We start from the raw sequence: 13,704 nt of genomic DNA, 5'->3' as shown, positions 1-13,704 counted from the left end.
TCCATGACTTTCTTCCCCCCGGCAGACATCCTCGTATCGAGGCCTAGCCGATGACTAAAATCAAGGTCTGTCATGTCTACTGTATCTCCCCCCTGCACCCATCCCTTGCCAGAGTTACTGGCTTAGTGAAGGAAATGGAGGTGCAGCATGATTTGTTCTTGAGAGATGGGTGCTGCCTATTCCTTCACCCTCTGATCCTCTACCTCAGAGAGTCCAGGACTTTGGCCGGATGAAGCCTGAAGCCCCTTGCAGGGCAGCAGAACTAGCCTTTTGTTGGATCCTTTCCATGCCCTGGAAGGGGTGGACACAGCTTGTGGCCTAGCCGGAGGGCCGAGCCACAGAAGGGGGGAAACCGCTGCAGGGCCGGAGCAACTATCACCAGGGGGTGCCAAGACAGAAGAGTGCCAGTTACACCCTCGCCCAACCGCGAGGCAGCGCCTGTGGGGATAGACCCCTACACAACAAGCACCTTCTTGTCTGAGACCAGGGTGGTGGTCAGATCCACTTAGTCTTCCTGCAGCGATGCCTCCACGCCTCCCCCCACGGATCAGATCTCCTGACGCACAGCTCAGGGCCCATGAGCTACCGCCGGCTCATAGCTCAAGCTTCAGGGCCGGGCTCCTCGATGGGTCTAGAACTGGACTCTTCGGCTGAGGTCCAATCTGTACTTATGAACAGCAGGAAGCCTTCCGCGTGCGAAGCTTACCTGCAGAGTTGGCAGCGCCTCCTTTCCTGGTGCTCCTGCCACTATCTCCTGCTGAAGCTCCTTTCTCGAGGAGCATCAGTTACCCGTTGGAATCGAAGACACAGGGACTATCCATGAGCTCTGTTACAGTACACCTGGTAGCTACGGCCTTCCATTCGCCTATCGAAGGCCTTCCGGCCTTTACCCTTCCTCCCACATCCAGATTCCTTAAAGGCTTATCTCATTTGTTTTCTTATATTTGGAACCCACACCTCCATGAGCCTTCAAACTGGTCCTCAATGCCTGAAGGAACTCCCTTTTTGAGCCTATGGACACCTGTTTGTTCCTTCATCTCTCCCTTAAGACTTCATTCCTGGTAGCTAGCACCTTGGCCAGAAGGGTGGGAGAACTCAGAGCTCATGGCCAGTCCACCAATGTTACGTTCTACTGTGACGTGGTCATGCTGCGCCCCCATCCTCAATTTCTATCAAAGATCTTGTCAGATTTCCATATCAGTCAGGATACCTATTTGTCGGTAGGCTTTTTTCCCAACTCTCACTCCTCGAGAGAAGTGGCTAGCCTCCTCACCTTGGGCATTAGGAGGGTGCTCATCTTCTGTCTGGACAGGGCAAGAACCAATAGGGCTTCCCATAGCCAGTTTGTATTCTTTGCTGAAAGAAGGAAGGGCCAATTGATTTCCACGCAGAGCCTATCAAAGTAGGTATCTGGTTGCAGCCCAGCCTGCTATAAAGCCACCGGGACATATCCCCCTCCCACAGTGATGGTCCACTCCACCAGGGCTCTGTCCAATTCTATAGAACCTCCTTACGGACGTTCCCGTAGTGGAAATGTGCAGAACTGCAACCTGGTGCCCAGTTCGCACGTTCGCCAAATGCTATCCGTCCCATGTGCCAGCTGGACGCAAGCTCTGGCGGTGCTGGCCTCCCAACTGCCTTCGATCAGCCTCTTCGGTGCCTATCTCCATGCTGAGTAACTGCTTGGCAGTCTCCTACCGTGGAGCACCCATGGGGACATAGATCCGAAGGAGAGGTTACTGACCTGTGCAATAACTTGAGTTCTTCAAGATGTTTTGTCCCTATGGGTGCTCACTTCCTGCCCTCCTTCCCCTCTGCGGCACAGTCTTCTGGGCTCTGTAGTTGAGAAGGAAGTGAAGAGGCAGAGGGTCCATCCCTCCCTGTATACCAGCTCTGGAGCATGAGGTTGTGTAAGGCCCAGAGACACTGCTAATCCAAGTCTCCTGGTCCAGAGCTGTTGTATTAATTTGGATTAAATATGTGGGCTGAATATTAAACTGTGTTAAACAGGATTCAGTGTTTGGTATAGAGAGACCTCAGCATGCTTAGTACCCGGGTAAACACACCATTAAACATCCTTTTATTAAAAGTACAGATAAAGAAGGAAAAATAGTTAAAGCATTTAAGGGATTCAGCCAGAGCTGATAGAGGTGGCTGTGACAGGAACCTTGGGGTACAACCTGAAACTGTGGGACCGCTGTGCCCCTTAACTCTCCAGCTTGGGCTGTCTCTCACAATGCTATGTTAGTGACGAGCAGTAAACCCCTCCAGGTGCTGTGACCACTCAGCCATCAACATGTGGACACACTCCCAGCTGAATGCTCTAAGCAGCTCATGAACTATATAGCGACACCAGCAAATCTCCCCAGCCTTGCACCCCGGTAATGTACCATCTTACACTGCTCAAGACTTCCTTGCACAGTGCAAACTCATTAATTAGTTCATAAGAACATGAACATAAGAACGGCCGTACTGGGTCAGACCAAAGGTCCATCTAGCCCAGTATCCTGTCTACCGACAGAAGCCAATGCCAGGTGCCCCAGAGGGAGTGAACCTAACAGGTAATGATCAAGTGATCTCTCTCCTGCCATCCATCTCCACCCTCTGACAAACAGAGGCTAGGGACACCATTCCTTACCCATCCTGGCTAATAGCCATCAATAGACTTAACCTCCATGAATTTATCCAGTTCTCTTTTAAACGCTGTTATAGTCCTAGCCTTCACAACCTCCTCAGGCAAGGAGTTCCACAGGTTGACTGTGCGCTGTGTGAAGAAGAAATTCCTTTTATTTGTTTTAAACCTGCTGTCTATTAATTTCATTTGGTGACCCCTAGTTCTTGATTATGGGAATAAGTAAATAACTTTTCCTTATCCTCTTTCTCCACATCACTCATGATTTTATATACCTCTATCATATCCCCCCTTAGTCTCCTCTTTTCCAAGCTGAAAAGTCCTAGCCTCTTTAATCTCTCCTCATATGGGACCCGTTCCAAACCCCTAATCATTTTAGTTGCCATTTTGTTGCCCAATCACTTAGTTTTGTGAGATCTTTTTGAAGTTCTTCACAGTCTGCTTTGGTCTTAACTATCTTGAGCAGTTTAGTATCATCTGCAAACTTTGCCACCTCACTTTTTACCCCTTTCTCCAGATCATTTATGAATAAGTTGAATAGGATTGGTCCTAGGACTGACCCTTGGGGAACACCACTAGTTACCCCTCTCCATTCTGAGAATTTACCATTAATTCCTACCCTTTGTTCCCTGTCTTTTAACCAGTTCTCAATCCATGAAAGGACCTTCCCTTTTATCCCATGACAGCTTAATTTACATACGAGCCTTTGATGAGGGACCTTGTCAAAGGCTTTCTGGAAATCTCAGTACACTATGTCCACTGGATCCCCCTTGACCACATGTTTGTTGACCCCTTCAAAGATCTCTAATAGATTAGTAAGACACGATTTCCCTTTGCAGAAACCATGTTGACTTTTGCCCAACAATTTATGTTCTTCTATGTGTCTGACAATTTTATTCTTTACTATTGTTTCAACTAATTTTCCTGGTACCGACGTTAGACTTACTGGTCTGTAATTGCTGGGATCACCTCTAGAGCCCTTTTTAAATATTGGCGTTACATTAGCTATCTTCCAGTCATTGGGTACAGAAGCTGATTTAAAGGACAGGTTGTAAACCCTAGTTAGTAGTTCCGCAACTTCACATTTGAGTTCTTTCAGAACTCTTGGGTGAATGTCATCTGGTCCCGGTGACTTGTTAATGTTAAGTTTATCAATTAATTCCAAAACCTCCTTCGCCGCTCCACAAAGGGTAGTGAGCATGCAACAGCCGTTGTAATCTGAGCAGATTCCCCAAGCACGTTAGACAAATTCACTGGTAAGGATACAACATTAGAATAAGTGTATTAACTACAGAAAGAGATTTTAAGTGATAAGTGTTGGTTATATAAGAAATAAAAATAAAACCGCAGTCTAAACTCTACAGACTAAGCAAGATTTGAATCAAGCAGTTTCTCACCCCACTCGATGTTCCAGGCAGTCTACAGTTTTTATTACACAGGTTGAATTTCCTTCTTGGCCTGGGGCCAGTCTTCCCAGTGTTCTTGTTGCCTCCTTCAGCATAAGTGGGGGAGGAGAGAGGCCCAGTGGTGATGTCATTGAACTTTCTCTCACACGTTACTGTGACATCTTATGAACGTCCACATACTTTTGACAGTTGAGCTCACAATTAGGGGAAATGTCCAGGCCAAAACCTCTCCGAGAACTCAAGTTACTGGAAGGCAAATAACCTCACCCCCTCACTCCTTTACAAACCGACTGAGGACTCTGCCAGATTTGATTGGTGCAGCCAATAAGCATGTTCCCATGCTAAACATGACTCACATCCGCAACGTGGGCACTTGGATGTGGCCTTTGCTATCCTGCCTTCCGGCATTTTGTTCTCCAAAGTTCATTGACTGTCATGATTGTTCCTCACCTTACCAGTATGGACCACTATGGCTGAGTGGAGCTTCTCTGCCCTGCAAAAAAACTGAAATCCTTTCTCAGGACGATGACAGCCCAAGAACGTTTACACAATACATGCTTTCGTATGCGCATAAACCGATTGCGGATGGACTGAAGCTGTCTGAAATTGCAAAGGAATTCTTTTCAGCTAAGGACGGGTACATCCACTTTTTGGGAACATTTTAAGACCAGGCTTCTTTTCTTGTGTGACTGGTTACTCTCACCAACACAAGCTGGTCCAAGATATCCCCTCACCCGCCTTCTCTCTCTGGTTTCTCCATTGTCGTCGTGTGTCACCAAATTTATCCTCATTTTAGTAAGAAGGTCCTACCGTACACAAAGCGTGCGAGTTTGAGCAGTGCAGTTTGGTGTGGGGTGTGTCATGTATAGAAAGACATGGGTCTTGAGGGGCGTAGGGGCTCAGCTTAGTACAGTGCTTAGTACGTTTAGGTTTCAATAGGCACCTTCAAAGCCAGCTTCCCCTGGAGGAGCCTGCCAGGGTACAAGCATCTAGAAACCTAGGCACCTACTTTGGTTTTGGTTGGGAAGGGCAGGTGGAGGGGCAAGAGCTGGTGGTGGGCCCTCCCGCCAGACTTGTCTACACTAGGAGATGTTGCCAGTGTAGCTATATCTGCAACACCCCTAGTGTGAGCAGTTATCCGTATACAAGGGCTTATACTGGCATCAGCTATACCAGTATAACTATGTCCACGCTAGGGCTTTTCCTAGCATAACTGTTGGTAGAAAATCACAAGCCCAGCCAACATAGCTATGTTGGTAAAACTTCAAGTGTGGACAAGGCCGGAGGGGTAACCTAGAGGCCGTGGTGAAACGGTGTAGGTGACGTGAAGCCCATGTGCTGCACTAGTATATCGGTTCCCCAGGGGTGCGCTGGGTTCTGATAGCTGCCTGGCCAGAATTCCTCCGTGTGGCAAACCTGTTTCTGGTCTTGGTACAACATCTGCCTGCTCTGTACCAACTTCGCGCGCTACTTGTGCCATGTGAGCAAGGGCATGCGCTAAGTGGGTTTAATCAGTGGCCAGCGGCAGATCCGTGACTGTGGTGATGCTAGCCAAACCTCAGCATTTAACAATCAGCTTGATCTCCAGCAGAAGTTCCCAGAGGTGCACTCCACGCCCCGCTGATGGTCTCTGGGCTTGTCGTGTGGTGGCAGCTGCTTGGTTGCAAAATACATCGCTGATTACCCTTCTGTCTAAGCAGTGGTGTAGTCACCATGGGGACTATGTACAGGAACGGAAGGGGAGTCAGCCTCGGGTGGGCCACACCATGAAAGTTAGAGCCGCTGGTTCTGGCGTAGGCTGCCCCTGAATGCTGCAGCTTTTGGGAACGAGCTCTTTTAAGCCAGAGGGACAGTCGTCTTCTCTGAGCCTTAGTTAACACAGCGCCAGCTCTTGGCAGAAGGTGCTGCACCATCAAGCTCCCAGCTCCGCTTCACACAGCCACCCAAGTGCTGTTCTCACCTGCGCGGCTTGTCCATGGAGCAGGCAGGAGCAAGGGCTAACCTCCTGGTTGCAATGTCCATGCAGGTTTCAGAGTAGCAGCCGTGTTAGTCTGTGTCCGCAAAAAGAACAGGAGGACTTGTGGCACCTTAGAGACTGACACATTTATTTGAGCATGAGCTTTCGTGGGCTACAGCCCACTTCATCAGATGCATAGAATGGAACATATAGTAAGGAGATCTATATACACATACAGAGAACATGAAAAGGTGGGAGTTGCCCTACCAACTCTAAGAGGTTAATTAATTAAGATGAGCTATTATCAGCAGGAGGAAAAAACACTTTTGTAGTGATAATCAAGATGGCCCATTTCAGACAGTTTGACAAGAAGGTGTGAGGATACTTAACATGGGGAAATAGTTTCAGTGTGTGTAATGGCTCAGCCACTCCCATTGTCTATGCAGTTGCTTAACCACACACACCCCGGCCCAAGAGGTATGTTCGGGTTTTCTGCAAGCCAATTACTTAACAGTTTCATGCTGTTCTTTGAGTGTGTGAAGCGCGCTTATTAGCTAACCGTTTTAAGGCCTTAGGTGGGTGGAGAGCATCCAGAGCAGATGAGGTAATATTAGCAATCTGTGTTCCTGATGAATGGAGTCTGGTTGCATGCTCCCAAGGTCTTGTTCACTGAAGGCAGCCAACACCTCCAGTTTGAGTTCAAAAATAAAATAGAGGCAAAAGTCAAATATTGGAGAACAGGCCCCCGGGGGCTTTCAGCTAAGCCATCGACACCCATTTTCAATTGCTTTTAACTCTTGTGAAGTCTTTGAAATGATTGGTTGCTGTGAGAGGCTCACCTGGCCAGGGGCAGGATGACTAACGCACCTTCTATTTAAGTAGCTTCTTGCTGGAGCTAGTGCATGTCACGTACACAGCTGAAAAGCCTCTGGGGGAAAGGTTGGAACGTGATTAGAGCATGTCTGTCGAAGCCAAGCCCCGTTGTCTTCCGTCGACGGAAGAGGGAGGGAAGCTACAAAGCCCGTTGAAAGTTTGCATGAGAATATCAGCATGAAAACTAGCCAGCGGCCTGCATATTAATCGGCTTTTTACTCGGTTCTAGGGCGGTCGTGCCAACTGAGATTGACGCTCCATGGTGGTAGGCACTCTACATCGAGCTGGGGGGGTGAGAGACTCACCCTGGAGATAAGACAGACCAAGAGGGAAGAGAGGACGTGGTAGCCACATTCCACAGCTAGGGAAGTGAGCGACTAAGCAGCTTGTCCAAGATGACACAGGCACTCTGAGAACCCAGCCCCTTGGCCACAAGATCATCCTTCCTCTTGTGAAGAGGGCAAATCTAGAACCATATGCCCAGTGCTGCTAGTACCCGTGTTCATATACCAGGCAGGCAGTCCCTGTCGTATCTGACCATAGCAGACCAGGAAGGCTGAGACAGGTCCTCTCCAAAATAACAGGACAGGAAATGGCCCTGCAGGCACATAAGAACGGCCATACTGGGTCAGACCAAAGGTCCATCTAGCCCAGTATCCTGTCTTCCGACAGTGGCCAATGCCAGGTGCCCCAGAGGGAATGAACAGAACAGGGAATCACCAAGTGATCCATCCCCTGTCACCCATTCCTAGCTTCTGGCAATCACAGGCTAGGGACACTCAGAGCATAGGGTTGCATCCCTGACCAATTTGGCTAATAGCCATTGATGGACCTGTGGTCTATGAATTTATCTAATTCTTTTTTGAACCCCATTATAATTTGGGCCTTCACAACATCCCCTGGCAAGGAGTTCCACAGGCTGTCTGTGCATCATGTGAAGTACTTCCTTTTTTAAAAAACCTGCTGCCTATTAATTTCATTGGGTGACCCTGGTTCTTGTGTTATGAGAAGGAGTAAATAACACTTCCTTATTTACTTTCTCCACACCAGTCACGAACTTATAGACCTCTCTCATATCCCCCCTTAGTCGTCTCTTTTCCAAGTTTTAATCTCTTCTCATATGGAAGCTGTTCCATACCCCTAATCATTTTTGTTGCCCTTCTCTGCAACTTTTCCAGTTCTAATACATCTTTTTCGAGATGGGGTGGCCAGACCTGCCTGCAGTATTCAAGTTGTGGGCATACCATGGAGGCTAGGTAATGCTAGGAGTTCTTCACTACCCACAAAAGGGGCACACGGATCCCATGGTACAGAGAGAGAAAGGAAAAGGGCCAAGCCACCCCCGGCCTGATGTCACCATGTGGGGCCAGAATGAGCCAGGCTGATGATCTCCAGCATCATTTTGTTGAGTCATCTAGAAGTTTCTGCAAACAGATCCTGGTACCCCAGGGGTCTATTCCTTGCCCCTCCCCGCCTGGACATGGGTAACTCAGTGCTGGCCCAGTGCGTGGAGCTGGAGCTGCAGCAATGGAGGTGGGGTGCCAGCCCCAAGGAGCTCACGTGCTGAGGGCTTCACTCTGCCTCTGGCATAGAGAGCAGCAGGCCAGGTGGGGATGCTCTGTACCTTGGTACGGCGGAGAGCTGGCTGGGGGCAAGGCACCATGCCTGGAGGGGCCTTACCTTTGTACAGCAGAGTGCCGGCGGGGCACCCGGGGACGAACCGCCAGCCGAGCTGCAGGACCTGCCCTACCTGTAGAACAGGTGTGACTAGTCTCTGTCCTCACGCCCCTACGGGACAGCCAGAGCTGGGAGAGGTGCCTGGGGAGCTGTGGCTCGGGGCCGTACCCAGTCCCAAAACACACAGGTGCACGCTCCCTTTGCCTGGTTCTGTCCTCGCACACAAGGCAACCACTTGTTCCTGCTGTGCTGGGCATAAGGCCAGCCAGGCTCTTACATGGAATCCCTGCTTAGCCCTCGCACCGTCCTGGCCCTTTCCAGACCCCGCCACACACACCCATCTCCCCGCAGAGCGCTGCCACTGGAACCGGGGCCCCTCTCACTTCTCCCATCCCCCCTCTCCCAGGGAGCGGCTTCCACGCCCTCTGTGAGGGGAGAACCAGCAGCCTGCGGGTGGGGGGGGTCCTGGCGGTAGTGGCCCCATTCCCTGATGGAGGAAGCGGGCTCTGAGGTGTCCCCTGCCGAGCCGCAAGGGGCTGGAGGCCCCCTCGCCCAGGGAGGGGAAGAAGCGGCAGGGGACAGAGATGCCAGAGGGCAGCCGCTGGGCTGCTACCAGCTCATCTAGGGGCCTACAGCTCCCTGGGCAGGGCCTTGGCCTGATGGCGGCCAGGCTGGCGGCACCTGGGCCTTGAATCACTTCATGCGGGCGCGTGGTTAAAACAGCTGGAGGGGGCCTGAATTCCTGACTGAGCAAAGTGAGGCCGGACCCTCGACGCGAGGGCGTTTCTCGGCCTGTCCGTCTGCGCCTGTATCACGAGCGCTTCTGCACCCTGCCTCCAGGCCGCTCCAAAACGACCTGCCCGGGGGCTCCCAGCTCAGCCTCGGAAACCCAGCCCAGGAGGGCTGCCTGGACACGCTCTGTCCTCAGGTGGTTCTGTCACCCCGCTGCTTGGACCCCAGCTGCAGCCACGTCTAGACCCTCTGGCCTTCTTCACCTGTAACTAGCCCCACACACCACAGCTCTAAGACAGCAGCTGTCGCTGGGGGCTGGGGGGGCGTGAGCCCCCTCTGGCCCCTTGGCCCAGCCTTTCAGCCTCCTTTGAGATGACTGGTGCGTGCTGGGCATTGACTAGGGCTCCCAGCCGCTACAAATAAATACAGATAGGGCGTGATATTGATTAATAACCCATCACCCAAACGATCTGTCTAATCTATCCCCCCACCCCGCAACGTAGCCCCAGTCGTGTTAGTATCGCAGCTCTCCTGGGTGTGCAAAGGTAGAGAGGCGCTGTCTGCGGCGGTATTGCATGGCGCGGTTCTGCTCATCCCTGCAGGGTGAGGGGTTCGCTCTGCCTGCAGCCAGGTGGGTTTGGGCTGGTCCTCCCAACGGCTCGGGTCGCTCTGCTCGAGGCAGGCGTTTTGGGGCAGCGGGTGGTACATAGCTAGCCTCGCAAACAGCCCCGGCTGGCTGGCAGCGCAGCCCCGTTCGCAGGCGCCCGTCAGCGTTGTAAAGGGCCGAGGTTATAAAGGCGGCATTACTGATCATGCCCGTGTAGGCTGCAGCCGAGACATGCCAGGCTGGGTTCGAGAGGCGGCTGAGTCGCCGCAAGCGGGGAGCAGGGGAACGTTTCCGACACGTCCTAGCCGGGTCTGCTCTGGGACTCCCGCCAGAGAATGACCGACCCTGCAGGGTCCTGGCTGGGTCCCGAGGCTGAGCCTCCCACACCGCACCGTCCCCGGGGCGCAGCCGTAGTGCAGTCTGAATGAGAGCCAACACGCAGCATGAGGCCTGGGGCCCGCGGCCTGCCCGAGGAGACCTGCTGAGCTGCGGGGTGCACGGCGCGGGGTCTGGGCATGGGGAGCCAGGCAGCCTCTGCCACTCAGGAGATGCTGTGTGGTGCTGAGCAAGTCCTGAAGAGCTCCCTCCCCACACACACACACACTACATGTTCTGGACTCCCCATGAGACCGCTGACCCGGACCCCCTTTCGCAGCCTGCTGGCCTCACTTCTCGCCCAGCCTGCCAGGGAGCCGTGGCCAGAAGTCGGGGCAGCGCTGGGGCGACAAGGCGGAGACGTCGGCCCAGCAGACGGAGCCCCGCGAGGGCCAGGGAGGCTGCGGGAGCCTTTGGCAGGCTGGGCCGGGTCTGCGCTGTAACCGAGCAGGCTGCAGCTGGGGGAACGCTAACTCCCCATCAGGATCCTAGCGTTTCGGGGGGGGGAGGGGTTGGTAACAACGGGCCCGATCCTGCTCTCCTCCACACACAGACTGTGGGGACGCTGCAGGGCCATGCCCCACACCCTGAGCAGGAGGCAAAAGAAAGCTCCTCTTTCCACCCTCCAGAAATGTCACAAACAGCATTAAAACCCGGCTCACAATCCCACTGGCTGCATTAGCCCCATGGCTGAGGACCTCGCCCGCTGTGGCCCCAGGGTGAAAGCTGGCAGGCTGTGTGGTGCTGACACCCGTCGGCTTCACCCTCCGGTGACCAGCATTGGGTCACGGGGCCCATGCAGCTCCTTACATTGGGGCCCTGAGACTCCAGAGGCAGGTGCCTAACCTAGGAGTGGATTGAGCTCTCACACAGCTCAGACTGAATGCCCTGCGTCCCCTGCCAGCGAGCTCTGGGCTGGGCTCGCTGCTGTCCCAGCATGCTCTGGGCTGTGATCTGTGCCATCCCAGCATGCTCTGGGCTGGGCTGTTTGCCGCATGGGGCGGAAGGCGCTGTTCCAATGTCCCAGCTGCACTCTCATGGGGACGCACCCCAAGGCCGCGCTCAGCCATGCTTCCAGGACCACGCGTGGCATTGCCACTCGCCAGCTCTGGCCGTGTTCTCGCAGTGATGGGATTGGGCTGGGCTGGAGCCCATCTGGCCACTGCACAAGAAGCTGCAGCCCACTGATACATCTGAGCTGAACAATCAATCGGAGCTGCTGTTGGAGGAGCACTCTCTCTCTCTCTCCACCCCCCCATAGCACCCCGTATTTGCAGGAGGGTGGGGGGAGCGAGGAGCCCAGCACCCAGGATGGCCCTGCCCCCTCACCGTCTCCTGTGAGCAACGGGGACGTGGACTCTGCTTCCCTGGCCTGGGAAGGGGCAGAGGAGGATGAAGAACCCCAGGGGCTGCCCCCCCCAGCCTGGAAGTGGAAGGGGACCCCACTGCAGCCACCTCTTCCCCAGGCTTTGGAGAGAGGAGTGAAGAGCCCCAAGCGGCCGGACAGCTGAACTGATGAGGGGGCTGGGGAGGGCAGCCGTGGGGTGAACAGAGCCAAAGTCTCCCAGCTCCAGCCCCTCCCTGCATGCCACAGCAGCGCAGAAGGATCTGCTCCTCTCAGGGCCTTTGGGGCCTGATCCAAAGCTGACTGGACTCAGTGGAAAGGCTTGGCCCTGCCGTGCACAATGCCTGGATCCAGGGATGTGCCCCATTCCAAATCCCCAGCCCTCTAATCCCTTGAAGTGCTGAACGGGGCCAACTCTGCTCTGCCATGCCAGTGTGAATCCAGAGTGACTAGGCTGCAATGGGTGGAGTTACTCCTGATTTACCCTGGGCTAACAAGAGCGGCGGAGTCTTGTGGCTTTGAGAAGTGGGTTGGAACAGTAGGCTGTCTCTGTCCTTTGTAAGGGGTTTCCTGGTCCTGCATGCAGGCTAGAGGGCGATCAGTCAATCTGCAGCCAGCTGGCCTAGGGTAAAGATGGGGTGAGTTGTGCCTCTCTGTTTCAGGGAGCAGCCTGCTTTGTCTCTCTCTGTTTTTAGTTCTTGTGTGTTAACATTCTGAATTCTAGGAAATAAAGTCATGGTATGTTGCAGCCTGCCAGCAAGAGTAGTTATGTTTTCATCTAACATGTGTACATGCTGTGAAACATAACAAGTCTGGCCCGACATCGTCCAGCTGCCAGTTGGAACCAACTCTGGCGGTTGACTGCAAAGGCAGAGGGGAAGCGCTTGGGAGGGATTTGTCCTGGCTCCAATTGCCTCGCAGGAGTTAACGAGCATGCCAGGCAGGCAGCAATGGGTGGCTCCTGAGGGCTTTGTTATGCTCTTCAGGCGCAGGCTCGGGCTTGGTCCCAACAGCTCCCTGTTGATCTGCCACTGGATAAGGTTGCACTTTAGGCAGCCGTCCATGCAGGTGCAATCAGCCCTGCCTCTCTCCAGGCTGCTCCCACCTCCAGCCCCTCGGGCTAGCGGAAGAGTGGGCAGCCCCGACCTGCGGGCACCCCATGCAGAGACTGAGCCCATCTCTTTTCTCTAGCTTTCTCTCCTGTTCTCTCTCTCTCAGTAGTGCCAGCAGCAACAGGAACAGATGCTGGGCCACATTCTCAGCGGGGGCGAAGCGCCAATGAAGAGAGGCTGATTTACACTGGCTGAGGCTCTGGTCCTGGGTGGGCGTGGGTGTGGCAAGCAGCCATGCCATGTAGGGAGGATGGGGGTCCATAGCTGGGGATGGGTTGGGGGTTGGAAAGGTCCTGCTGCCAGGGCCTTGCCTGCCGGCTGCACCCCAGCAAATCCAAACAAAATCTCAGCCCTGAGGTTGGTTTTGCTCTGTGTTTATTTGTGTCATTGACACGCTCTAATGCTCCGCCCCAGCATCACCAGCACCGAGTGGCCAGAACAGCGCCTCACCATGGCTACCAGCCCAGCATCCATGCTAAGCAAAGGGGCGCACGCCCAGGAACGAATGCTTGTGTTCAGCCTGTCTCTCGAGGTCAGGATCTGTCTCTGCAGCCATCCTCTATGCACCCATCCCTGTAGCCTAGTGCAGTGGTTTCTAGCCTTTTTTCATTGGCGGACCCCTTTGGAAATCTGTTGTCTGTCTACATAGCTGAATTTGGATCAGTCTAAAGACAGAATTCAACTGGTAACGTTGCATGTGCAGGACAAGGCATTTGACGCAGCGTCAGAAAGGGCGCTAAATGGTTGGCTTCTATGGTACGGCCAACACTTCGGGGTTTGGCCTGTAGGTGGGAGTGTGCGCGTACTTTTGATTGCTCGGATAAACAGAATGTCTTTTCTGGGATCTGAAACTTTTATTTTCACAGTCACCTGTTGCGGACCCTTTAGACATCGTCTGCGGACCCTGGGTTGAAAACCACAGGCCTACTAGTGTGCCTAGTAGTGTGCCTATCTGTCTATCCATCCCCACCCCCATCCATCCCCGTAC

Source organism: Terrapene carolina, unplaced genomic scaffold, assembly GCF_002925995.2.
Source record: "Terrapene carolina triunguis isolate 2854851 unplaced genomic scaffold, T_m_triunguis-2.0 Scaffold88, whole genome shotgun sequence".
Taxonomy (NCBI): domain Eukaryota; kingdom Metazoa; phylum Chordata; order Testudines; family Emydidae; genus Terrapene; species Terrapene triunguis.
The sequence above is the reverse complement of the archived record's forward strand: the minus strand, read 5'-3'. Positions refer to the sequence as shown.